This window comes from Myodes glareolus, chromosome X (genome assembly GCF_982192425.1).
Source record: "Myodes glareolus chromosome X, mMyoGla1.1, whole genome shotgun sequence".
Taxonomy (NCBI): Eukaryota; Metazoa; Chordata; class Mammalia; order Rodentia; family Cricetidae; genus Myodes; species Myodes glareolus.
In genome coordinates, this window is record NC_142053.1 from 105,054,433 (window position 1) to 105,082,374 (window position 27,942).

Consider the following 27,942-nt stretch of genomic DNA (forward strand, 5'->3'; position numbering starts at 1 on the left):
TAGTTCCAGACATATCTTCTTAGGAGGCATGCAGATGAGAAATTCGCATTCCACTATCTTGAAGAGGGCCGAGGAAAATGTGGAATGAGAATTAACAAAGAAAAAGAAGTAATAGGGTGGTGAGATTGAAAATGTGGTTTGAGAAAGAGACTCTGCTCTGACAGCTGTTTGGTCTTGCTCCAAGTAATGTTTGCTCGCGGGTAGATACAGGAACACACGAAGGGGGCAATGGCAGTTTTTCTGTGCTGGTTATGGGCACCTAGAGTGAATGGCTCCAGCTCAAAGGCCTACAGCACAAGGTTGTAAGAAGCTACCCAGGCTCCACTTTTCCCTTTCCCGCCCTGCCTGGCCCCGCCTCTTGCTTTCTACCCCTCGTGGCCCCTCCTCTCCTCCCTTTACCCGGTTGGAACCCTCCCCACCGCTGCCACCGGACGGCGGTTAGCAGCAGCTGCTGGCTCCTTTCTCCGGTCCTGACTCGGCGACCGGCGGGAGCGGGAGGGCGCAGGCGCGGCTTGCGGCTCCCTTAGCACTTAGGAGCGGAGCGGGACTCTCGGTGAGTGCGGCTGCAGTGCGGAACTCCTCCGAGAGAACGTGGCTGCAGCCCGAGAGGGGCCTGGGTGTGGATGGAAGACTTTGACCGGGTTGAGGGAAACTCGTGCAGCTGTGTCGGTGGTGGCTCTGCCCGAGGTTTCTTGGGGCTCCGGCCGCGTGGGCAGAGGAGTGAGCTGTGACGGGACGCGCGTGGCAAGGTGTGTAGGGAGCGGCTGAATTAGAAGAAGGAAGAAGGGAGTGGACAAACTGGAAGCCCACACTTGGGCTTGGCCAGGCCGGGAGGGGTAGCTTTGCTTGAGGGCCCTGGAGGGTGGCCCAGCTTCAAGTTCAGTCGCCCCAGTTTGGTGCTCCTGAGCGATGTTCCAACTTACTCTCTACCCTCGCTCTGCTTTTTCGGGGTACAGAGTTGCCAGGAATGTTTCCTGTCGCTGGGGAGAGGGTTTGGAAGAGGTGGGCTATCCGGCCTAGGCTGTTGCAATAGAGGGTGTGGCGTTCCTATGACTTTCCTCTGCTCGGGAATGTGACCCTCTTCTGATGCATTGTGCCTGGACATTTTTAACAAAGGCTATAACTGTTTTGTTGGCAGTGGCGGGTGGCAGAGGGTGGCGCGCGCGCGTGGGCACATACACGCATACACACACACACACACACACACACACACACACACACACACACACGTGTGTGTGTGTATGTATGTGTGTCCGCGTCCGTGCTTGAGAAGTCAGTCACGTTGCCGCCCTAGAGGGTGGGGAATCTATGAGGGCCTGTAGTTGGAGGAATGGAGAGACTTTGGAACTTTCCTGCTGAAGATTTTTTTCTTTTTCTTGGTCTGTTGATTTTGAGTAAGAATATCCCCCATAGGAATGTGACTGGAAATTGGTGTGTGTGTTCGTGCTCAGACTGCAGCCATTTTGTGTGTGTGTGTGTGTGTGTGTCATATACATTTTTAAGAGTTCCATCGGGAGAAAAACAACTAATGGAATTTGAGAAGAAATAAGTGAATGTGTCTGAAGAGGTGGAGTGGCAAAGTTTTGAGCTAGACGAATCTCTTTTGATAGTTACAGTATAAGGCCAGATTTTGAAAAACTTGAAGTTGTACAAATCAGTAACTGAAATTTCTTAGCTAAACTAGTGCTCATTGTTTCAAGGAAGAGTGTATTCTAAGGGTATGGTGCGGCCGGATACATGGCAGTCTGACTTTAGAAACTTTGACAATGATGCTAAGAGTATAAAACATTAGGAAGAGTGTTCTGATATTAGATAAAGGCCTGTATGCTTTCGTTTTAATTTTTATGAACTTTTATAAAAGACAGAATACGTGGTCCCAAGCGCAGATGTTTATATTTTAACTCATTTAATTTAATACAACATAATAAACCTCCTACTCCACCTCCTTTCCTTGATTGTGAATTCTGTTTTATAAACATTTACTCTCAGATCTGAAATATGTTTAAACAGAATTTCCTCATGTTTTCTTATTATTTTATTTATTCACTTCTTTACTCCAATTATTCAAAGGGCTTTGGTGATGATAATATCAAACTAGTGAGGGGGATGCTAGGGATGGATGCCTTTCACCTTTTCCAAGAGCCCAGTGAACTCCTATTCACCCTTCCAGACTCATTCTTATTAACTTACTGCAAATATTAGAATATAATCATGCTTTATCTGTTTGATAGCTCTACCCTTATTTTTTTCTCTTGCTACCCAAATAGCAATCTTGCACGTGAGGAGTGCCCAATAAACTTATTAGTTGCAAGCTATTAAATGTTACTAGAAAGATAAGTCATCCTGAATGGAGTTCATGGAGTACGAGAAGAAATTTTGAACTTTTATTTGATGTTTAAGCAACGTTTTTTGTGTGAGAACAAAGATACACTCTCATGTGTTAGTGACAGTTTATACTCATAAAAGTGTAAAAAAAAACTGTAGATAAAAGGAAAATGAGTATAAAAATGCACTTTTTAAAAGAGACCTAGTGAATAGTCAGTGTGTATACTGGAATGTGTAATTTGTCATTTGCAGAAAGACATGAATAAGGTGCTGTTTGAATTTAGGAAATACTAAAAATTAACAGAGCTCACTAGATACTATTTGTAAAGGATAACACATTAATAAAGAAAACTGCAACCTACATTATATTGTACTCCTGAGTCTTAAGGTGATTTGAGCCTTTAGCTAATGAAACTTTTGTGAACTATATTCTTAATCAGTTTGGTCTGACTATTTATGCTATCTTGTCTCTAACAGCTCTCTTAACTACAACAGTATTACTGACCTTCCAGTTCACTCGGCTCAGTCTCATCAGTCCTGTCCCCAACTTTCATCTCCTGAATGGATTTACCCATTGCCAAGAGGATCCTTAGCAAATATTGACTTTATTAAAGAATGAATTTATTCTATTGTTTAAAAATGACTCAAGATTTGGCAACTTGATTGATCCAGAATCTATGCTTGAAAAGCAGAGAACCTGTCCTAGTCATTAGTAACCCCTGTTTTCTTCCTTTACTTAACTTCTCCCCTGTCCACTTAAATGTAAAGTTGCCTTTTCAATGTAACTTTAAAAATGATCACCCTTCCAAAAACAATGCTTCAAGAGTTTGATATTTATGAATAAAATTTGAGATGCAGAAAGGCTGAGTACTCCATGAATATTTTTTTTAAAAAATTCTACGTATTTTCTGATTCATGCACACATTTATTGAAGAAAATGATACCAAGCCATTTTGATTATTTTGCACCTTTCTCCCTTGAATTTTTCTCATTCAGACTTCTTCTGTTTCTGGTGTTTCCCTATCTTTAGATAAACAAAAGAGTATGCTTAAATCTTGGGTTGTCATATTACATGAGGGTGAAAAGGACACAAGCAAGGGAAGATACTTGTATTTAATAACCAAAGAAACTTTTCTTTTTTGGTTGGGGATGGTTATGTCAGGTGTAGAGGATTGACTTAATTATATTCTTCAGTTGGTGGAATATTATTATCATTCTTAGGACTAGAACGACATTGCAGGTATTTGGAATAAAGGTTTTTTAATTTGGCTTATGCATCGGACTCTGCCCTTAGGAAGCGCTTTCAACTAACATGCTTACATTAATTTCTTTCCTTCATATAAACCCACCAAATTAGAAATTGAGGGTGTAGAGGGGCTGCAGAGATGTCTCAGAGGATAAAAGCAGTGGCTGCTCTTCCAGAGATCCTGAGTTCAATTCCCAGCAACCACATGGTGGCTTAAAACCATTTATAGTGTCCTCTTTCGGTGCACAGTCATACATGCAGGTAGAAAACTGTATACATAGTAAATAAAAACCTTTTTTTAAAGAAAAGAAATTGGGGATGTAGAAACAAAAACAAAACAAAACAAATCACCCAGGGAATTTTTTGAGGTCCACTTTGTTTAAGAAGTACTTTGAGTAGTGGAAGTAAGCGTGTAGAGACAGTGAAAATAAACTCCTTTTTTGTGTGTAAATTGTTGGCAAAAGAAGACAAAAATTGCAGTTTGAAGATTTTAAAGGTTCAGTACAATGGGAACACCAAAGAGAGTTGAAAAGCCTGTTAGAGCGTAGGCGTGACTGAAGGTGTAATGCTTGAAGATATTAAAGGAGCAGGGAACAGAAGACAGTGGGATTAGGGACACAGAGAAGAGAAAAGAATGAATTAAAATGTAAGTTTAAAAGCAGAGAGGGTGAAGCTGATGGTATTCTCTTTGCATGTTTTATTAAATGATTACTACTATTTCTCAGTGGATCTATTTAAGATTCTTATTTAGTATCCAGCTAGAATTTGTAGGTGTATCTTAGTAGAAAACTTAAGGACTAAGGTAAATCATTATAAGTGTAGAGGTTATTAATTTTAATCAAGAAATACTATTTTTAGAGAAGTTTTATGTTAACAGGGAAATTAGTAGGAAATAGAGTTCTCATATGCCTCCTATATTTCCTGCACTATAGGATAACCTGTACCACAGTGGTACCAGTGTTTCAACTGACACTGACACATCGTTATCACCCAAGATGTATTGTTTACATAGACCTTTCTCTTTGGGTTAAACATTCTATAGGCTTGGACACAAGTGTAATGATTGCATTCCCGTTTGTCATATCACACAGATAGTTTGACTGACCTACAAATCTTTGCTTCGTCTTTGTAGCAGGCTTTCTTGGACTGCCAGCTCCCAAATCATGACACAGAGACTTAGTATTAATTATGAATGCTTGGCCTTAGCTTAGTCTTGTTGCTAGCTAGTTTTTTTTCCTTTAACTTAGATTAACCCATTTCTATTAATCTGTGTGCTTACCGGAGTCTCATTTACCTTATCTACATACTTTCCATCTTGCTTTCCTAATTTCTCCATGTCTAGCTAGCCCTGCTGATTGGCTGCCCCCCCAATTGGCAGTTCTCTAGTGGGCTGGCTGGCCCCCCTTTTCTCTTTGCCTACCAGCCACCTCATTCCTCCTCTGCCAAGCTATTGGCCTTTCAGCTTTTTATTAGACCATTCAGGTGCCTTAGGCAGGCAAGGTGAAACAGCAACATACCTTTACATAATTAAACAAATGCAGCACATCTTTACATAGTTAAACAAATATTCTCTCCCACAACACATATGTTTATCACTTACTCTTTCTAACCTCTAGTAATTATTGGTCCTTCCACTACTTCCATATTTTCACCTGTGCAAAACACTGTATACTTGGGATCATACATTATGTGGTTTCCCTCAGTCCTTTCATTTAGTAATGCACATTGCAAATTCCTGCATGTCTTCCCATGGTTTGATAACTTATTTCTCTTAAGTGCTGAGTAATAACACCTCACCTGGCTATGTTACAGTTTGTCTATTTACCTCCTAAATTCTTTGTTACTTCTAAGTTTTAGCAATAGTAAATAAAGCTAGTGTAAATATCGATATTCTATAACCTTTCGCCTCTTCCCACACCATAACTTCACAACTCCTTTGAGTAAATACCAAGGAATGTGAGTGTTGTATTCTATGTTAAGAATAAGTTTGGTTTTGCTAGAAACTGACAGCATACACAGTGACTGTACTATATTTTCAGTTGCACTGGTAGCAAATGAGAGGCTCATTCTGCATCAACAGCATTAACAGTAGTGTCAGTGTTCTCTATTTTGGTCATTTTACTATGTATAGTGCTATTCCATTGTTGCTTCCCTAAAAACACATAATGCTGAGCATCTTTTCATATGTTTATTTTCCATTTGTGTTTCTTATTTTACTGAGGTACTGAGGGTTGTCTCTATAGATCCTTTAGCTTTTTTGTTTTGTTTTGTTTTTCATGACAGGGTTTCTCTGTAGCTTTGGAGCTTTTTCTCGAATTAGCTCTTGTAGACCAGGTTGGCCTCGAACTCACAGAGATCCGCCTACCTCTGCCTCCTGAATACTGGGATTAAAGGTGTGCTCCACTACCTCCCTCCCCTTTAGCCATTTTTAAACCAAGTACTTCTATATTTGGCCTGATAGTCTTTTATCTAATAATTTGCAAGTATATTTTCTTTTTATTTTTCTTGACAGTGTCTTTTGTAGAGCATCAGGTTTATGTTTTAATGAAGCCCTGTTTACTAATTGTTCCTTTTATAGATCATCATCATACCTGAAGTCATTTAAGTTACCTTTTAGTATCTTCTAGGAGTTTTAATGTTTTATATTTTACATATAACATGGTGGCCCATTTTAAGTTAGCAATGAGTTTAAAAATTAATTGTTCTGTGTGTGAAATATGCATATAGCTTTCTTATCTATTCTTCAAGTTGACTCCAGGGCTTCATGTATGTTAGGCAAACACTCTAACAACTGAACTGCATTTATCAACTCTATATTTATTTTATTTGAGACAGGATCTCACTGTAAAAACCTGACTGTCCTGGAACATTTTTGTAGACTAAGCTGGCCTCAAACTCACAGAGATCTGCCTGCCTCTGCCTCCTGGTTGCTGGAACTTAAGAGGTATAACCACATGCGTAGCCTGGATCTCCATATTCATTTTTCTTTTTGCACGCTGATATCCATTTATGTTAGCATTAAATGAAAGACTTATGTTTTCTTCATTATGTTTTCTTTAGTCCTTTTTCAAAGACAAGTTAGCTGCATTAATATGTATCCCTTTATGAGAACTTATTCTATTACATTGACTAATCTATTATTTTGCAAATCTCACATTGTTTTTTATTACTTTAGTCTTATAGTAAATTTTTGTGGGGATTAATTTTATTTTATTGAAATTTCATATAATCTATTCTGGTCATGGTTTCCCTTTCCCCATCTCCTTCCATTTGATGATATTTAGAATCACCATGGAAACAATCTCTGGGCCCATGTGTGACGTATTGCCCTGATTAAGTTAACTGACATAGGAACAATCAACATAAACGTGGGTCATACCATTTCATGGGCTGTGGTCCCTGACTGAATAAATAGAAGGAAAGTGAGCTGAGCACAGGCATTCATCACTGTCTTTTCTTTCTGCTGTGGACACAATTTGAACAGCTGTTTCCCACTGTTGCCATTGTTCCTTCCTGCCATGCTGCATAATATCCCCTGGAATTGTAATAAGAAATAAATTCTTCCTTAAGTTCCTCTTGTTAGGTATTTTTCACAGCAATGAGACAAGTAATTAATACATTCTTGAAATTGACAGTAATGTTCCACTGCCTTTATTCTTTTCTAGTATTGAATTGGCTATTTCATAACTTTTGCCTTTCAATATAAATTTCAGAACCAATTTTTATAGGCATAAAATAAGTTGTTTAATGTTTCTTTGGGGGAAAGGGATACCTTGAATCTATTGGGTCTCTGTATCCTTGATTCCAGAAGTACTTTAATTTTGTTGGTCCTTTTATTTATTTCATCAGGGTTTTCATAATAGACATCTTATATAAATGTTATTAGAATGTTAACTAATTAATATCAAAGACATGCCAAGATAAATTGTGATGTGTTTTAAGTTTCAATTTGTGATTGTTCATTCCTGATTATATAGGAAGAACATTGAATTTTGTTTCTTAACCTTATATCATGAAATCTAGCTATACTAATTCTAGGAGCTGTTTTGTCAATTCTTTGATATTTTCTACTGAGACACTCATGTCATATGCAAACAAAAGCAGTTTTGTTTCTTGGCTCTAACTGTATTTAACAGTTATTTTCTTTCCTTCACTAATTCCACTTGGTAGAATTTTCAATATGATGTAAAAAGAAGTGGTAAAAGGAGATATATTTGCCTTGTTTCTGAATTAGAGGGAGTGCTTCCTGTTTCAAACCATTAAATATTATGTTATTAGTAATTTTTAAGGAACAGATTGTTTTTGTGAAGTTAAGGAAGTCCCTTTCTGTACTGATTAATCTTGACTTTTAACTTGATTGGTTGAAAGATGTCCAGAAGATAAAACACATTTCTGGGTGTAACCTTGGGGAATTTTCAGAGAGAAGTAATTGAGGAAATTTAAACTCACCTCAAATATGAGGAACACCAGCATAAACAAGACTCAGATGGAATAAATGAAAAGGAGAGAGCTGTTAGAACAAGCACATATTCTCTGTTACTGGCTCATATGCACTGAAGGACTTTATTCTACCGTGCCTTTCTGCCATGATATTTCACCTCATTACTTATCCAGAAATATGAACATAGCCAATTCCCAACTGAAATTTCTGAAAATGTGAGCTTTGACTTTATTCCTTCAGGTATTTGTCACAGTAATGGAAAAAAAATGTTTAGCACAAAAACTTAAGTGCTAGAGAGGTGAAATTGTTGCTGTGATGGCTGGCATGACTGTCGTTAAGATGGTTTTAGAACATGGGTGTCATAAAAATTTGGGGAGAAATAGAAATGAGGGTTAAGAAAAGCCCCGAATTTTATAACCAGAGACAAATGGGTAATTTGCCTAGAACCTTAGCTCAGAATACTCACAGGGATGTGGCCAGGAAAAACTGCTCATGATATTTCAGATGGAAATGAGGATTCTAGTTCCATTGGTAATTGAACTAGAGATTATTCATGTTTCATGTGTGTCAAATAACTTTTCTACATTTTGCTTCTGCCATAAGACTTCGTGAGAGGTTAAATATGAAAGTGATAGACTAATTAGCCTGGTAGAAGGTATTTCTACACAGTGAAGCATTCATTCTGCAATATGGGCTTTCCTTGCTGCTTATAGAGAGATTTATGGTGAGAACTGAAAACAATAAGTTAAGAAAAAATAATTGAAAGCTTGAAGTTTTCGCAAAAGTTATGGCGTGTAGCTTTCATAAAACTGGAGCCAAGAGAGGGATAGCTGTTAAAGAGACTATGCTTAATAAAAACAAGTCAGCTAGGGGTCAGAGAGGTGACTCAGTGGTGATTATTCTGAAATCACATGTCCAGCTCTAAGAGGGAAGAAATAAGGGGATTGCTTGGGCTTCCACTCTTCAACATGAAAACAGCCTCAGTTCAGGAAGAGACCCCTGCCTTAAAAGAAAAGTGTACAAAGTTATAGAGAACACCAGTCACCTTCTGACTACCACACATACAAGGACACTCAAACACGCAAACACATATGCAGACACAGTCAGACAGACTCCCCTAATTCATAAACAAGCAATTCTAAAAACAAGCCAACTGCTTGGAACAAGACAATAAGAAACATGTTTTAAGTGTGTCTCAGGCACTGCCCTCCTCACTTACCACAGGGTCAAGAGTATATAGAGTTAACTGATTTTAAAGACTTTACTTTGAGAAGAGACCACTGGTTACTTTTCTTATTTGGGGCTGCAGAGATGGTTTATCAGTTAAGAGCACTTACTGCTCTTGAAAACATCCTGAGTTCAGTTCATTAAACAGAGGACATGGTGCTGAGAACATCAGATATCTAGTCACAGTTTGAAAAAAAACAGATGAAATTTGTTTTCTGTATTCCTTTAAGTTGTTGTGATATTTGTTTTCATTTTTAAATTTTTCTTTATTTTCCCCCAGCATAATATTCCTATTGATTATTTGGGGATTTCATACAATACACACCATCACACTGGCTCCCTATTCCTTCCAGGTTTACACTCTCATCTTTGTGCCCTACCTCCAAAAGAAAAAAATACACAAAGTCCAATTCGTGTTGCCCATATATTCATTGGAACATGCTCAGTCACCCAGTAGCTAGCCCTGAGTTATCAATGAAAGATAATTGAATCCTTCCCTACCCCTCCCCCAATACCATCAACTGTGATAAACCACACTTCAGCTTCTTTATTTATTATATATTTTTAAATTTATTTTTTGTGAATTTCATATCAGACGTTCCAGTCTCACCCATTTCCCAGTTCCTCTGTATCCACGCTTCTCCCTTGCTGCATCCTCCACCCCCAGGAAAACATAAAAAGAAATAATAAAAATAAAAAATAGGAATATTAATTAAAACACAAAAACAAATAATAAAAAAACGCCCTCACTATTCTATTTTTCCCACTTCTCTGTCACCTCTTCATTCGTCTTAGTGATGTTGGGAGCTGCAGTGTATTGTGCAGCATACTCTTTTGAACAAACAGCTTTACTTGCAAATTGTGTAGTGTGTTGTTGATCAGGTTCAAGGCCTCTGGCCTCTGCTACACCATCAATGCTGGACCCTCACCGAAACTCCTCTGGGATATCTTGCTGACAAACCACCATATTGATTTCCAAAGTGGCTGTACACGTTTGCCCTCCCACCAGCATGGAAGAGTTTTCCCTTGTCCCACATCCTTTGCAGCATACGTTGTCTTCAGTGGTTTTGATCTTAGCCATTTGGACAGGTGGAAGGTGAAATCTCAGCGTCATTTTGATTTGCATTTCCCAGATGGCTAAGGATGATATACATTTTTTAAAGTGTTTCTCAACCATTTGAGATTCTTCTTTTGAGAGTTTTCCGGTTAGATCTGTACCCCATTTTTAAATTGAATTAGTTGATATTTTGATGTTTAGTTTCTTGAGTTCTTTATATATTCTTGTAATCAGCCCTCTGTCAGATGTGGGGCTGGTGAAGATCTTTTCCCATTCTGTAGTCTGTGTTTTGTCCTAGTGACAATGCCCTTTGTCTTACAGAAACTTTTTAGTTTCAGGATGTCCTATTTATTAATTGTCAATCTTGGTGTCTGCTACTGGTGTTATATACAGGAAGTAGTTTTCTATGCCAATCCATTCAAGACTACGTCCCAATTTCTCTTCTGTCAGGTTCAGTCTAACTGGATTTATGTTGAGGTCTTTGATCCACTTGTACTTGAGTTTTGTGCAGGGTGATAGATATGGATCTATTTCCGTTCTTCTACATGCTGACATCAGTTATGGTAACACCATTTGTTGAAGATTCTTTCTTTTTCTCCATTGTATAGTTTTGATTTTTTGTCAAGCTCTAATGTCCATAGGTGTGTGGATTTATGTCTGGTCTTAGGTTTGATTCCATTGAACAATGCATCTATTTTTATGCCAATACCTAATGCTGTTTTTATTACTGTCATTCTGTAATAGAGTTTGAGATCAGGCATGGTGATACCTCTGGCATTTCTTTTATTGTACAGGATTGTGTAAGCTATCCTGGTTTTTTGTTTGCTTGTTTGTTTATTTTCCCATATAAAGTTGAGTATTTTTCTTTCAAGATCTGTAAAGATTTGTATTGTAATTTTGATGGCTATTGCATGGAATCTGTAGATTGATTTTGATAAGATGGCCTTTTTACTATGTTAATCCTACTGATCCATGAGCATGGGAGATCTTTCAATCTTCTGATATATTTTCCTATATTTTTCTTCAAATACTTGAAGTTCTTGTCAGACAGGTCACTCTCTTGATTAGAGATACATCAAAATATTATATATTGTTATGGCTATTATCAAGAGTGTTGCTTCCCTGATTTTATTTTCTGCCCATTTCTTAATTGCATATGAGAGGGCTACTGTGTTTTGAAAATTAATCTTGTATCCAGCCATTTCACTAAAGGTTTTTTTCAGCTATAGGAGTTCCCTGGTAGAATTTTTAGGATTGCTTTTCTATACTAACATGTCATCTGTTAGTTTGGATCAGGGTTTGTCTATCTTGCTGGGTTTCTCAAAGAACCAACTCTGTTTCATTGATTATTTGCATTGTTTTGCTTGTTTCTATTTTATCGATTTCAGTACTCAGTTTGATTATTTCCTGTCTTCTGTTGCACTTGAGTGTATTTTTTCTTTTTGTTCTAGAGTTTTCAGGTGTACTGTTAAGTCACTGGTGTGAAATTTCTCCAACTTTTTTATGTAGGCATTGAGTGCTATGAACTTAGCACTGCTTTCATTGTGTCCTATTAGTTTGGGCATGTTGCACGGTCATTTTCATTGAAATCTAGGAAGTTTTTATTTACGCTTTTTCTTTCTTTCTTTTTTAAATTTATTATGATTTATTTAACTTTATATGCATTGGTGTGAAGTTGTCAGATCCCCTGGAACAGGAGTTATAGACAGTTGTGAGCTGCCATGTGGGTACTGGGAATTGAACCTGGGTCTTCTGGAAGAGCAATCAGTGCTCTTTACTGCTGAGCCATCTCTCCAGCCCTTTATTTCTTTCTTGACCTAGTGGAAATTCAGTTGCGAGTTGTTCAGTTTCCATGAGTTTGTGGGTTTTCTGTGGTTTGTGTTGTTGTTGATCTCCAACTTTAATCTATGATGATCTCATAAGATAAGACTGTTATTTCAATTTTTTTGTATCTCTTAATATTTGCTTTGTGTCCAAGTTTCTACTCTATGAGATGCTGAGAAGAAGGTGTATTATTTGCTGTTTGGGTGAAACATTCTGTAGATATCTATTTGGACCATTTGAGTCATAACATCTGTTAGTTCCGTTCGTTTCTTTAGGTTCTGTCTGGGCAACCCGATCATTGGTAAGAGAGTGATGTTGAAGTCCTCCACTATTAATATGTGGGGTTTGACATATGATTTAAGCTTTAGAAATGTTTCTTTTACAGATGTGGGTGCCTTACTATTTGCTGCATAGATATTCAGAATTGAGACATCATCTTGGTGGAATTTTCTTTGATGAATATGAAATGTCCTTTTCATCTCTTTTTATTAGTTTTGGTCTAAAGTCTATTTCTCAGATATTAGTATAGCTACACAAGCTTTATTCTTTGGTCCATTCGCTTAAAAAGTGTTTTTTCAACGATTTGCTCTGAGTTGATGTGTGTCTTTGGTGTCAAGGTGTGTTTCTTGTATGCAGCAGATGAATGGATCCCTTTTTTTATCCATTCTGTTAGCTTGGGTTTTTTTTTAATTGACTAATTGAGTCCATTGATATTGAGAAATAATAATGACTGGTGATTGTTAATTTCCATTATTTTGTTGTTGTTGTTTTTGATGGTGGTGTGAATGTATGTAGTTTCCTTTTGGTGTGAGATTATCTATTGCCTTTGTTTTTTTTAATTTCTTTTTTTTCCTTATTTATTTAAAGAATTTCTACTTCCTCCCCTCCTCCCAATACCCTCCCACTCCTCCCACTCCCTCTCCTCCTCCCTCACCATTCCCAAGAGCAGTCAGGGTTTCCTGCCCTGTGGGAAATCCAAGTTCCTCCCCCTCCCTCCAGGTCCAGGAAGGTGAGCATCCAAACAGGCCAGGATCCCAAAAAGCCAGTCCATGCAGAAGAAACAAGACCCAGTGTCATTGTCAATGGCTTCTCAGTCAGCCCCCATGTCAGCCACATTCAGAGAATCCGGTTTGATCACATGCTTGTTCAGTCCCAGTCCAGCTGGCCTTGGTGAGCTCTCATTAGATCAGTCCCCTTGTATCAGTGGGTGAACGCACCCTTCGCGGTCCTGACTTCCTTTTTCATGTTCTCCTTCCCTCTGCTCTTCATTTGGACCTTGGGGGCTCAGTCCAGTGCTCCAATGTGGGTCTCCGTCTCTATCTCCATCCATCGTTGGATGAAGGTTCCCTCTGGTTCTACTTTCCTTGCTCACGATCTCCCTCCCTCTGCTTCTCATTTGGACCTAGGGAGTTAAGTCCAGTGTTCCAATATGTGTCTCTGTCTCTATCTCCATCCTTTGCCATATGAAGGTTCTGTGGTGACATGCAAAATATTCATCAGTATGGTTATGGGCCAAGGCCAGTTCAGGCACCCTCTCCTCTGCTGCCCAGGGACCTCTCCTTGGGCCTGGGAACCCTTCTAGAATCAAGTCTCTTGCAAACCCTAAAATGGCTCCCTTAGTTGAGATATAAACTTCCCTGCTCCCATAACCATCCTTCCTCCCTGCCCCCCTCCCATTCCCCCAAGCCATCCCCAATCCTCCCCCTCTCCCCTCTCCCTAACCATCTCCCCTTAGGGGTGGGGGTGTGTGTGGAAGTATTGCCTTTGTTTTTGTTGGTGTAGCTAACTTCCCTGGGTTGGAGTCCTTTAAGTAGCTTCGGTCGAGCTGTGTTTATGGATAGATATTGATTAAATTTGACTCTATAATGGAATATCTTATTTTCTTCTTCTATGGTGATTGAAAGTTTTGCTGGTATAGCCTGGCTGGCATCTGTTGTCTTTTAAAGTCTGCAGCATATCTGGCTTTTAGGGACTCCAGTGAGATATTGAGTATAATTCTAATAGATCTACCTTTATATGTTACTTTCTCATTTTGCTTTGCAGCTTTTAATATGCTTTCTTTGTTCTGTATGTTTAGTGTTTGATTATTATGTGCCAAGGGGACTTTTTTTCTATTGGTGCTCTTTAAGTCTATTTGGTGTTCTGTAATCTTCTTGTACCTTTATAGGTATGTCCTTCTTAAAGGTTGGGAAAATTATCTCCTGTAATTTTGTTGAATATATTTTCTTGGCCTTTGAGTTGGGATTCTTCTTCTATTCCTGTTATTTTTTTATTTGGTCTTTTCATAGTGTCCCAGATTTCCTTGATGTTTTATTTTCAGGAATTTTCAGATGTAACATTTTCTTTGACTGATGAATCTATTCCTCTATCATATCTTCAGTTCCTGAAATTCTCTCTTCTATCTCTTGTATTCTGTTGTTGATGCTTGGATTTATAGTTCCTGTTTGCTTGTCCAGGTTTTCTATTTCCAGAATTTCTTTAGTTTGTGTTTTCTTTATTACTTCTATTTCCATTTTCAGGTATTGAACAAACAGCTTTATATTTTTTTGTCAACTGTTTGTTTTTTTGTTGGTTTTCTTGACTTTCTTTAAGAGATTTATTGATTTCCTCCAATTTTTGGCTGTCTTTTCTTCTATTTCTTTATTTTTTTATTTCCTCTTTACGGACCTCTATCATCTTCACAATGTTATTTTAATGTCTTTTTCTTGTGGTTCAATTGTGTTGGAATGTTCAGGTCTTGCTGTCATAAGGATAGCTTGGTTCTGGTGGTGACATACTGCCCTTTTTGTTTTTGATTGTGTTTTTACAATGCCATTTAGGCATTTTGATTTGGGGTGATTATAGGTCTAGGTGTTGATTCCTGTGCTTGTCTTTGTTGAGTGACTATTTTGTTCCTTGGTTTCTGTTTTCTCTCAGATCTTCTGACCAGATTCTGGTGATTGATGAGTCTTCAGGTCCAGTAGGGGTTCTCTGCTGGGGTTTTGGGGACCTCATGTCCCTTGATCTGTGAGTTGTAAATGAACCATCCCAACTATTTTTTCCCCTGAGAGCTGTCTGGCATGGTTGTGTACACCTTTAATTTCAGTACTTGGGAGGCAGAGGCAGGTAGTTCTCTGTGAGTTCCAGGCCAGCCTGGTCTACAAAGCAAGTTCCCAGACAGGCAGGTCTGTTAGAGAAACCTTGTCTCAAAAAAGCCACAGACATACACAGACACACACAGGAAGACATACACAGACACACACATGCACACACACAACAGGGGAAGAGGGAGAGAGAGAGAGAGAGAGAGAGAGAGAGAGAGAGAGAGAGAGAGAACATGGTCGTGGCATCTCTTCACAGCAATAAAAATTCTGAGACACTACTATAGTCTCTTAAACTTTCATTGATATTATATGCCAGAAAAAAACTCACACGTATTATGTGGATTTTTATTTTCATTGCCAATTTCTTTCCTATGTGGACAATAGCTGAAGACTGTTTTATGAATTATTTTTACTGTTACTTTCAGTTCTTAATAGAGGGCCTGCCCAGGAAAAACACTGTATAGTTAACTTTTACCAGTTATCCTAGGTCTCACCAAGGATTTTCTCTCTAGTGGTATAGTTTTTGAATTTTAACTGGTATTGTTATTTTTGGGGGATATTTTTTTATCCTGTTTAATTACTACAAAGTTATGTGTTTTTGCTTCTCTTTTTAAAATTTATCAAATTGTAGTTGAGATGTATATGTTTAAAGCAGTGTATGAATTTACTTCCCAAAAACTTTAATTAAATCAACCATCTCTGTATAATGTTGACTATGGAGTCTTGAGTAGTCCCCTTTTGCATATAGTCTGTTACATTGAACTTTGTAAGGGCACTACATTATTCTGCGTTCAAAAGCTGTTTAACATATCTATATATACACTACTAATGAAAGCTATGAATTATATTGATGGCCAAAAGTTAATTCACTTTTAGCTTTCTTTTTTTATTTTTATTGATTTTTATTGAGCGCTACATTTTTCTCTGCTCCCCTCCCTGCCTCTCTGCTCCCACCTTCAGCCCTCCGCCAAGGTCCCCATGTTCCCAATGTTGAGGTTTTTGATTCATTTGTACTTGAGTTTTGTGCATGGTGATAGATATGAGTCTATTTTCATTCTTCTACATGTTGATATCCAGTTATGCCAGGACCATTTGTTAAATATGCTTTCTTTTTTTCCATTTGATTTTTTTGGTCAAAAATTAGGTGTTTGAAGGTGTGTGGATTAATATCTGGGTCTTCTATTCGGTTCCATTGGTCCTCCTGTCTCTTCTTATGCCAGTACCAGGCTGTTTTCAGTACTGTAGCTCTGTAGTAGAGTTGAAAGTAAAGTATTCTTATCCCAGCATTATCTCTAGAAAATAAGAAGATTCAGAAAAATTATTTTCTAAATTTTACATTTAAAAATGTTTCTGCAATGGTTTGCATGTAAACAGCTCCCATAGGTTCATGTGTTTCAATATTTGGTCCCAAGTTAATCGAAATGTTTGGGAAGGATTAGGAGATTTGGCCTTGTGGGATGAAGTGTCTCAATAGCGGTGGTCTTTAATGTTTCAGTACTCCCCAGTCATTCCCAGTGTGCCCCTCTTTCTCTGCTTCCTGATTGTGGATCAGGATCTGAGCTCTTAGCTGATGCTCTAGTGCCACACCTGCCTGCCCACTGCCATATTATCTGCCATAATGGTAGTGGACTCCTATCCCTCTAGAATTGTAAGGCCAGAATAAGCCTTTCCTTCTTTAAGTTGCCGTGGTCATGGTGTTTTTATTACAACAGAAAATGTAATCCACTGTTAATATTGCATTATGTTCTTTTAAAACATAATCATTTGAGACTTTAAATTTTTTTCTAAGCACTATTAATTGCACTTTAAGATCCTGATGTAGTTTCATTACCATATAATTTCAAATTCTCATCTCATTTCTGTTTTCTCTCAGAAAGAGACAGGCAAAAGAGATGGAGATAACTTCTACTACTTTTGAAGTAGGTCCTAGCTAGTTTTTGTTTTGTAACAGTCTGGTCTATATAAATGTGATTCAGTGTTTAGTCAGAGATATCAGTAGTTAGAGATTAAGGTTTTATCCTTTATATCTTTGGAATGACCACAGTTCTTTGAATCCTTTTTCTTTGTTTTTCTAAGGCCAGGCTGCTGAGTCTTTTCTTTTGTGCTTGCTTCTGCTATGCTTATTTTGTCTATTACAGTTCCCATGCTAAAAGACATGCCATCTCCCTTCCACCAAGCAAGTGTACACCATAAACCTGTGTCAACCTACTTCTCAGCACATACTGGTGAATTCACTATGGCAGTTCTTGCCTCAGTTTGCAATTATTTTATTACACATCTATTCTCTAGGAACTTAATCTAGGGTTCTATAGGGATCATGGTAGACAAAATATTGCAGACTCTCCCTGACTCTTACTCCTTCTAGTTCCATACTCTTCAGTATTTTCCAACATGACTTTTATGATTCTGTCCACCCGAAAAATGAGAAGTTTGCTCCATGTGCCCTTGCTACTTTCGTCATATGAACTATGGATGTGGTGGTAAAAAGCTAAGGTTAAGAGCTCCATGTCTTTCATCCCTCCTAGAAATGATGAGTTTCATCTCAGATTCTGTATGCCTCTGTTCTCTACCTTAAGTTCATTTTTCTTTTTATTATATTTGGGTTATTAGGCTTTATAATTCCTTCTTGTTTGTATGTGGGGGTCCTATAGATGTGGTTATCCTGAATGGATCCACAATGGAAAGATTTGAGGCCCATTTCCCCCTTAGGACAGAAAGGCAAACTAAACCAAAGGAAACACCCACCTCTGCTTTACTGAGTCATCTTTTCAAGTGTTCAAGCTTTTTGTTTTCATACAACAATGGGTGAGTATGACTTTTTTTTAGTGGTAAGAATAACCCTTTGGAGGCTAGGAGAACCCTATAGAATCCCACCTCTCTAAAATATAGTGTATTTGAAAATACTTTTCAGGTTCTGAAAATTTCTTTTTAAAATAAAAGGAAAACTGTTTACAGCTGTTTTGAGCCAAATGCTTACTTTTTAGAAATTGCATCTATTACAAGGCCTACTGAGTAATTGGTTATTCAATGAATTTGCTGTAATAAATTGCTCATCATTAGTAAATTAGTTAATGGTGAACATTACAGAAAAATATTTTTAAGTTTTCTTGTTGTCATGTTTCTAAACAGACATGTTAAAACCATGTTAAGTAAACATTAGCCTATCATGATGTGCTTATATATTGCTATGTAAATGAGCTGTTTTGGGAAAATTCCTGTAATGATGTTTTTGTACTTCTGCCTAACTCATTTATTGGAAGACTTTAGGGAATAGTAAGCTAGGTAATTAAATAAAGTTCATTTTGTAGTTTCTGCCTCATAGACGAAGGGCAAAGTAAATGAGATTATTTACAGGAATACCTTAAAGATGGTTATAGACATTAGGAGACTTGAGAAAATTATCACAGACTTAAAAGTGTAAAATAGCAAATAAGGAATGACTTTTATTTATGAGTTGGGGGTTAACATATTCATTAAAATTTATTAAATTTCCACTTGAATTTGGACTTATTACCTATCTCATTTATATTTATGTAAGAGATTATGAATTAATATTATGGTAAAATCAAGTCCTTAGTGTAGGTACTCTTCAGTATTGCATGGCAATGATGTCAAATTCCCCTTGTTGACCTTTCATTAAAGTTAAGCATTTAACATTGATTTTTTTAGGGTGATTGCTTTAAGGGGATGCAAGTATAAGATTGTTTTCTGGTATTCACTCAAGTATTTAACCTCATAAATCAGAAAGTGCCTTCAGTTCTCTGCTCTAGGTCTGCACTTAATAACATAGGTGGACTGGGGAATTCTGAAAATATTTGGCAATTTCTCGGTTTTTTAAGTAATTATCTGGCAGTTGTCTCTTGTGATTCATAGCTACATATCAGCTTATAAGCAGCTTCTTTTTTCCTCAGGTATCATGAGTTGAAATCAAGCATTCTAAGCTACCCTCAGGGATTAATTGCATCAGTGAGCACTGAAAATGTGAAAAATAATTTAAGACTAGAATGAGAAAGCACATAAGGCTAACGAATCTTTATAAGGAACGTTCATGTATGTTGCCAATGATATACTTAGCCCCCATATGATTCATTTGTAATTTAATGGGGGTGTTTTGATTCTTCTGAGGATCCACTTGCATTTCTGTTGTTTCTCTATTAAAAAAAAAACATTAATTACTATCCTTTGCCTTACTCTCACAGTTCTATGATAGATGAATACTTCAATTAAACTAGAAGTAAGAACCTATGTTTTAAGAGACTTGACTCCTATTTCAATATTTGTGTTCAGATAGAGAGAAAGTCTGTTTTAGAATTAACAATATAACATCATTTTATGATGAAGTTTAGCAAATGCTTGCTCAAAGATAAAATTGTCAAATTTTTAGTAGAAACATTGGTATGTAGGAGGAGCATTTCCTAAGACTGACTTTTCTTGGTAGTTAATGTTGTAGCTAGACATTTCAGAGGCAGTTTCCAAGGAAGTGAACAGATGGTGAGGTAACTTTCTAAAGTTCTTGGATCCAGTTAGTCTCTAAAGACTTTGGACTTTGAAGCTGTGAATTACACAATAGTCTGATTTGGTCTCCTGGGATCTTTGCCAGAGATCATAATTGCATTGAGAATTTTTAATGATCACAAATGACATCATGATGCTTTTCTCTTTATTCTCGAAGTGAGGTGATTACTACATGGAAAGGAATAAAATAGATTTTAGTCAGAAGACTTGGAAGATTAGACTTCAGGTCAGATGCAACAGCATATCTGATACACTTATGTAGTCACTGAGTTGTGTCTGGTTGGTTCGGTGAAGTAAACTTGGCTATGTCCATTAACATATGCACAATATGGGGCAAGTTTTATATTCCTTTTAGTAATAATTGAGACCTGGTACAATAGTTGGCTGTGGTGAATTCTTTTTAATTTTTTCATAAAGATAAGAAATTACCTTTTATTACAATGTTCTAAGCTTCTAATCTTTTTTAGCATGGGAATAAAGGTGGGAGTATTGGGCAGAAGACAGAATACTGTGTTCTTTCCCCTTTGCTCCTGGCAAGCAAGTTTTTGTTTTTATAATCTTTTCGAGATGTAGATAACCTTGTCATTCTTTTCAGTGTCCTTTTGTAGAATATAAGATGTGTTTGTTGCATCTCTAATGTGTATCTTTTTTTCTCATGCAAGTAGAGAGCTTAATCATTATTAATTTCATCATTATTTTTGCAGTCACCTCTTTTGAAAACAGGAAATGCAATCAATAGAGCCTTAGGTAGGTATGTAGCTATTTCGTAGAGTAGGTTTGGAAATGCACAGTTCAGAATGAAGGTCTTCAAGGATGTACTTTTCTATTGTTCTAGTCTGCCAATCATAGCATAAGGCTTTCTCATTACTGTAATTGTTCAAATGACTCTATTCCATGCAAGAAGAAAGAGAGCAAATAGAAGGAGGATGTGCCAGAATAATATTGTAGAGAAGACTTTTTAAACATCACTTTTGGTCAAAATTGGGTTACATGAAAATCTGAAAAAATTTGCAGCCGTTATACTATAGAAAGGAAAGGGGAAAAGGAATTGTAAAGACCATGTGTTGAGCTGGCCCAAAGAAACAAGTGCTATGATTGCTCCTTACTACTTTAAATTCCATGACACATGTATAGTCAATTATGTTACACATATATTATATTTTTAGAAGTAAACATACCATGTTAATTATCAAGCACAACATCTTTTTATGCCTTGAAATTCTTTTTATTTATTGTTTTGTTTTTATTATACAGTTATGCAAAGCCATCCTCAGGCAAGTATATACTTTGAGCATACCTCCACACTTTATTACCATCTTTTTCACCCCTTCTACCTACATTAAGCCCCCTTTTCTAAGTTTTATTTTTATGCTCATGTCATTAATGTACATAGGATTTTATGTATCTGTAATTCATAAATAAGAGAAAATATGATACTTGTCTTTTTGAGACTGACTCAGTTGACTTAATATAATTATTTCTAGTTGTGTTTCTGTTAATTCTATTTCAAATAGTATAACTTCTTTCTTCTTTATGGTTAAAAAATTTCATTGTGTGTATAAACTATAGTTTTATGTCCAGTCCTCTGTGGTTGAGTACCTAACTTATAGTTCCATGACTTAGTTGTTGTGAATAGTGCTACAATAAGCATTGATTTTCTAGTGTCCCTGTGATTTGTTGAATTAGAGTCTTTTTGAATAAATACTGAAAAACAGTACAAGTGAGTCATATTGTAAGTCTATTTTTAGTTTTTGAGCACCTTTTCATACATTTTTCTATAACAGCTGAGCTGGTTTACCTTACCTTCCTTCCACCAGTGTATAAGGGTTTACTTTTATTCTCACCAACATTTGTTATTATTTTTTTTTTCTTATTGGCTACTATTTGAACAGGGGTGGCATCTCAGTGTGGTTTTTATTACAGAAATCTGCTTTTTGACAGAGATGCCAAAAACATAATTTGGAGAAAAAACAGCTTCTTCAATAAATGGTACTGGCAAACACATTGTCTTCATTCTGTATAAAAACCATTTCCAAATGGATTGAAGACCTTAATGTAAGATGAGAACTCTTAAACTGATAGAGGAAAAATAGTTCAGTATATTAGCATAGGCAAGCAATTCTGACTAGAACTCTAGTCATTTATGAAATAGTGCCAATGATTGACATAAATGTGATTTAACAAAAATTTTAAAACTTCTTCATAGCAAGGAAATCAGTTAATTTATCAAGTGAAAAATCAGCATACATAGAGATAAAATTTTGCTAGATACATATCTGATGTAGGATTAATATATAGACTATATGGCTGAGAGTTTAAGAGTACTGGCTTTCTTCCAGTGTGGTTCTAAGTTCAATTCCCAGCAACCTCGTGGTGGCTTACAACCATCTGTAATGAGATCTGATGCCCTTTTCTGGCGTACAGGTACACATGCAGGCAGAACACTGTATGCATGAACATAAAATATTTAAAAAAATTCAAAAAACTATCCAAGAAATTTAATAGCCCAGTCAATAAATACGTTATTGAAATGAGAGGACAGTTCTTAAAAGGTGAAGCATGAATGGCCAATAGATATATGAAATATACTCACCATCACTAGCCATCAGAAACATGTATTTTAAGTGTTATCTGACTCATGGCTTCAAATTAAAGTTTCTTTGACCATTTCCAAGATGGAAGAATATCATAAGAAATAAAAATATCAGTAGTAGAAGGTAATATGCTTCCAAGAGCTTGGCCTCAGTGATATGCAAATTTTATAAGTATGTAAGTGATCAATTCCATAAGAGTGACAGAAGTATGGAAAACATTAATTTCTGTAAGATTAAATCTGTAAATATTAAAATAATCCGTACTTCCTAGAATTCTAAATGCCCTGTTTTTTGTTGTTGTTGTTGTTTTGTTTGCTGTTTTTTGTTTGTTTTTGTTTGTTTTGTTTTCGTCTTGTGCAGTTTAGTCTGGCCTTGAACAGGGAGGTTTTTTAATTAATTAATTAATTATTTTTTAAAAATACATTTTTCTTATTTTACATGCCAATCCCAGTTCTACTCCCTCCGCACCTCCTGTGAGTTTTTGAACAGTGAGGTTTTTAATTTACTATGTAACTAAGGATTCTCTTGAATTGACTTTGTTGTCTCCACTTCCTGGAGAGGAGCTGCAATAACAGGCATGGGTCAACCTAAGAATCAAACTCAGATTTTTGTGCATACTAGGCAAATGCTTTTCCAGCTGAGTCATTATAACACTCTAACCTTTCCCCTGGTTATAAAACATGGTGACATGGTGATATTGTTTGTAGTGAGTTTGTTTAATAGATGCACCCAGGCTTTGGCCTTGTTTCTTTATTTGTTTTTTTTTATGCTATACTTTTTTTTTTTAGATTGTCTACTTAAGGACCTCCTTCCTGTAATTTTACATGTATTCTTCATACATTCTTCAGATACTTGTCAATTTTTTATGTTTAATTGTTCTTTCTTCATAATTGTTCTTTCTTCATATACAAAGCATTTGCTCACCCGTGAATTCCTGAATCCTTGCTATATTTTAACTCTGATTCAGTAAGTTAAAAATGACACCTCATTAGTCTACAATTTCTTTGTTTTTATTGAACTATATATTTTTCTCCACTCCACTACCTTCCCCTTCTACCCTGTCCCATAGTCACCATGTTCCAAATTTACACAGGAGATCTTGTCTTTTTCTACTTCCCGTATACATTAGGTCAGTGTATGTTTCTTTTAGGATCCTCATAGTTGTCTAAGTTCTCCGGGATTGTAAATTTTAGTTTGGCTTTCTTTGCTTTGTGTCTAAAAACTGCTTTTAAGGAGTACATATGATATTTGTCATTCCAGGTCTGGGTTACCTCATTCAATATGATGTTTTCTACACCCATCCATTGGCCTTCAAATTTCAAGATGTCATTAATTTTTTCTGCTGTGTAGTACTCCATTGTGTAAATGTACCACATTTTCCTTATCCAATTTTCTGACAAGGAGCATTTAGCCTGTTTCCAGGTTCTGGTTATGAAAAACAATGCTGCTATGAATATAGTTGAACACATGTCCTTGTGGTACAACTGAATATCCTTTGGATATATACCCAAAAGTGGTATTGCTGAGTCTTGATGTAGGTTGTTTCCTAACTTTCTGAGGAAATACCATACTAATATCCAAAGGACTATGAAAGTTTGCACTCCCACCAGCAATGGAGGAGTGTTCCCTTTACCCCACATCCTCTCCAGCATAAGCTATCATCAGTGTTTTTGATCTTGGTCATTCTTTTTTTCTTTTTCTTTTTCTTTCTTTTTTTTTTTTTAGGGACCATCTTCATTGGAGATCTTGGTCATTCTTATAGGTGTAAGATGGACTCTCAGAGTTTCTCAGAGTTGTGTTGATTTTCATTTTTCTTATGGCTAAGGATGTTGGAGAATGGATCAGTGGTTAAGAGCACTGACTGCTCATCCAGACGACTGGAGTTCAGTTCCCAGCAACCATTTCAGAGTTGAAAAACAAATACTCACACATGTTAAGTAGACACTGTTTTAAGAGAGAATTTTATTCTTGTTTATTTGTTTGAGACATAGTCTAGCTGTATAGCCCTCACTGGATTGATACTCACTATGTTGCCTATCTAGACTCATCTTGAACTTGGAGCAGTCCTTCTGTTCCGTGTTTCAAGTACTAGGGTGAAAGGTATGTTCAACCATTCCTGACAAAAAAGTTCTTTCTTTTAAATATAAAAGATCATGGTACCCCAAATTAGAAAGACCAGTATAGTAGAAAATTCTGCACTTGCCATTTTATTTCAAATATGTTCTTTTAAAGGTTTATCTTCACTAATTTGCTGTGCTTCCTTCTTCTGTTACTAATCCCCTTACTGCCAACTTGAGGCAACCATTCTGTAATGTAACATTCTTATTATACTGGTGGTAAAATGAAATTCATCACATCCTTCTGGATGGCAAGTTATCAAATAATGATTCACCCCAAAAATTATTATAAAATAATAAGAAATGTGTATAAAAATATAGAGGAGGGTGTTTTTTCCTGTTTATAATGATATAGAACCATCCTAAGTGAACAAACATTGAGGACTGCTTAAACAAATAACTGCGTGTAAGTGGTTATAAAGCAGATAAAAATGTGCACATTTTACTGGTTGATGGTCTTAAAGGCTGTAAATCAGTTTGGCGAACAGAAAATTCTTCAGACATACCACACAAGAGTCTATATTTAGTCTACTTCTAACACATATAGCTTTGTTTTGGGGTTGATGTTGAAAAATAAAAGTAAAGAAAAATAAAAGTAAAAGTACAATTTACATATATGAAAATGTCTTTAGAAAACCAATTATTTTATATGAAATTAGAAGAAAATTAAATAAGAAACAAAACAGCAAAAAGAAGAAAACCAGTTAGGTGATATATTGCCCATATTTCACTGTTTACTGTTGAAAAACGATTAGTGGAATTTATAGTTAAAGTAAAGTAAGGAAACAGACATTTGGTTTATTTAGACTGCTGAGGAGATTTGGTGTCTGAGCTCTCAGCTCCTAAGCATTTTCTGTGCCAGCTGTTGCTAAATGATAGATAGTATAGCAGAGGCCAAGTCATGCCCTCATCTCTTAAGTAGTTTGTGGTCTGAGGGAAATACTGTGCACAGTTAGAGAGTTTGCTAATAAGAATGAGTACATTTGATTTGAATCCTATTGAAACTCAGAGGGCAGAGATAATGTTCTGCTGGCTAATCAACATGCTTGTCTAAGGAGGAAGGGAATTGGACTGCTCTTAACAGTGACTTTCACAATCAATTAAATTTTAAAAAGGAACTAACATTTAAATAAAAGCACATAAGTATGAACAAAGTCTTTGAAGTGGAAAGTTATTCAGCATTTGCAGAGGATGGGGTTGATTCAATTGTAATTTTCTTATACTAGTCTTAGAAGAGCATCTCTGGTCTCCATCTTTTAAAGTCTTGGATTAGAACCTATGTTTCAGATTTGCAAAAATATCCTTTTGAACATCAGCATCTACTATAGACTAGAATCTTTTTTCAGGTAAAACAATTATAATTTTTCCATTGTTAGCTTAACGTTATAATAAGGATAGCATTTGAGCGTGAACCTGACCTGGGACACAGCAGAAGTTCTAATCATGGAGTGGTTGTATGATCAAGTCAACAATTGGTTGTCTGATTTGCGAACCAGTAATATTATGTACCTGGGCCCATTCTGGGCCCATATAACTCTAATGCTATGCAAAAGCTGTTTTCAGGACAGGATAGATTCTAAAGAAAGACACCCATCCTTCTTTTAACCCAGGCGGTACTCACTTTTCCTTAAAAAATTGGTATGCAAAACAGGAATTAAGAAGTTTAGAACTTGAAGCTAGTCTCCAAAGGAAAGAGAAAAACGTTACCAGTTGCTACCTGCCAAAGTAACAGACTTGTGGACAAAGAGTTCTTACAAAGACTGAGTGGGTAGGACTCCTCTATTCCCCCAAACATTGTATCTTTTGAAATAGGGAACCCTTAAAGATCCATTTTCTTCAACCTGGGAACCAGATTTCTCATAAATCTCCCCTTCCCAAAGAACTGTTTCTTAGTTACTTTTCTGTTGCTGTGAAGAGACAGTATATCCAAGAGAACATGAGAGAAAACATTTGGTCACTTGCTTGCAGATTCCAAGGGTGAGTCCATAACCATGACAGGGATGAACCCTAAAATGGATTTGGTGGTGTTAGTGATGTCAGGGGGTATTTGGTGAATTTCTAGTTCCATTTTCCCAATGATGCCACATTGAAAAAAATATCTTTTTTCTGCTTTCCACTGAAAAATTTAGGCATTCTAGCCTTTACCCCATGTGTGGATTTCTATAAATTGTAAAGTAGTTATAACCACAGAGGGAAGGATATTAAACCTCCCCTTTGGCCAAATTGTACTTTAATTCATTTTCCTTTGCCAATTTTTGTTTCCCAATTCCTTTGGAGTATAGAAAAACGGAGACAAATAAATTTATGAGCTCCAGTGTCTAGAACAAAAGAGTTACCTACTTCCTGGGAGCTGGGATTATATGCATGCTCTGCCCTGTTGGGCATGTTGCATTTTACAGAACTTTTGTTGTCATTTGTTTGTTTGTTTATCTTTCAGACAGAGTCTCACTGTATAGTTTGGGCAAGCCTCGAACTCAGAAATCTGTGTGCCTCTCCTTCTGGAGTGCTGGTATTAAAGGCATGTACCACCATGCCTGGCTTTACAGGGACATTAATACATAGATGAAGTGAAATAGTATAATGGTGTTAATGTTAATTTTGCTGATTAAGCAAAAAAGACATTTTCAAATCAAATCTGCTTTGCTTCTATTCCTTACTTCAATTTCAATGAAAAGAAAAGTGTGTATCTAAGTGAAATAAAGGCTTAACATAAATATTTTCACTCACCTGAAAGTGGAATACCAAAGTGATAAAAATCCAGGAAAAAGGGACCAAAACTGTAGTACATCATCTACACATGGAACACTCCAACACAAGGTATAGAGGTTTCTTTTTATCTGCAACTTTATGATAACATATCCTGATTTGGTTTAGTTGTTGACTTCCAGGGCCAACAACTTGGGGAATCAACTTGGCAAGCTTTCCACAATCTGCTGCTGTTGATTAGTGATTCTTAAGGACCCAAGGCTGCCCTCAAATGAACCATAAACTTTGCCCTTAATTTAGAATGGAATGGCATTCTGAAGTCTCTTGGCCCCTGTGATTGCTTATCAGCATTTCTTTCAGGACTGCTTGCTTCCTTTTTTGGAGAAGGGCCAGCAGAATGAGTCAGATCTTTCAGGTTTTGTTTATAGAATGGCCATCAGACATTGGTCTGCATCAGGTAGGTCTGAAGTGTTGCCCTTGTTCTGGTCACTCCATTGCTCCATTGACTGCAGTTTCTTTTGTATGTCTAGGCAGTTTTAGGAAGTCATTTGTGTAAACTAATTTATAAATATATAAATGTAGTATATTTTCTGTGCTGTATTGCTGTTGGCTTACTTCTAAAATAAAATCTATGAGAAATTTATTATTATAAATTTTTATTTTTATTATAAAATCTGCTTATGTGAATACTGAAGACTTTTCATTGCTTTTCTTTTGAGGACAGCAGAGTAAGTTTTTCCTTTAGTCTCAAATTGTAAGAGATAAAGCTTCTGTGCAATGAGTTCATTTATTTATTTATAAAAATTT

At 36.6% G+C, this 27,942-nt stretch overlaps 1 protein-coding gene across 2 annotated transcripts in view; it reads left to right on the top strand.

The window, feature by feature from the left end:
• The first annotated feature begins 404 nt into the window (after positions 1-404).
• Prrg1 (proline rich and Gla domain 1) overlaps positions 405-27,942 on the top strand; it is a 114,856-nt gene continuing 87,318 nt past the window's right edge. The window contains exon 1 of one of the 2 annotated variants that reach the window (XM_048436309.3): positions 405-553. The gene's annotated coding sequence lies outside the window, so the exon portion shown is untranslated. The other variant, XM_048436317.3, reaches the window with a different exon arrangement.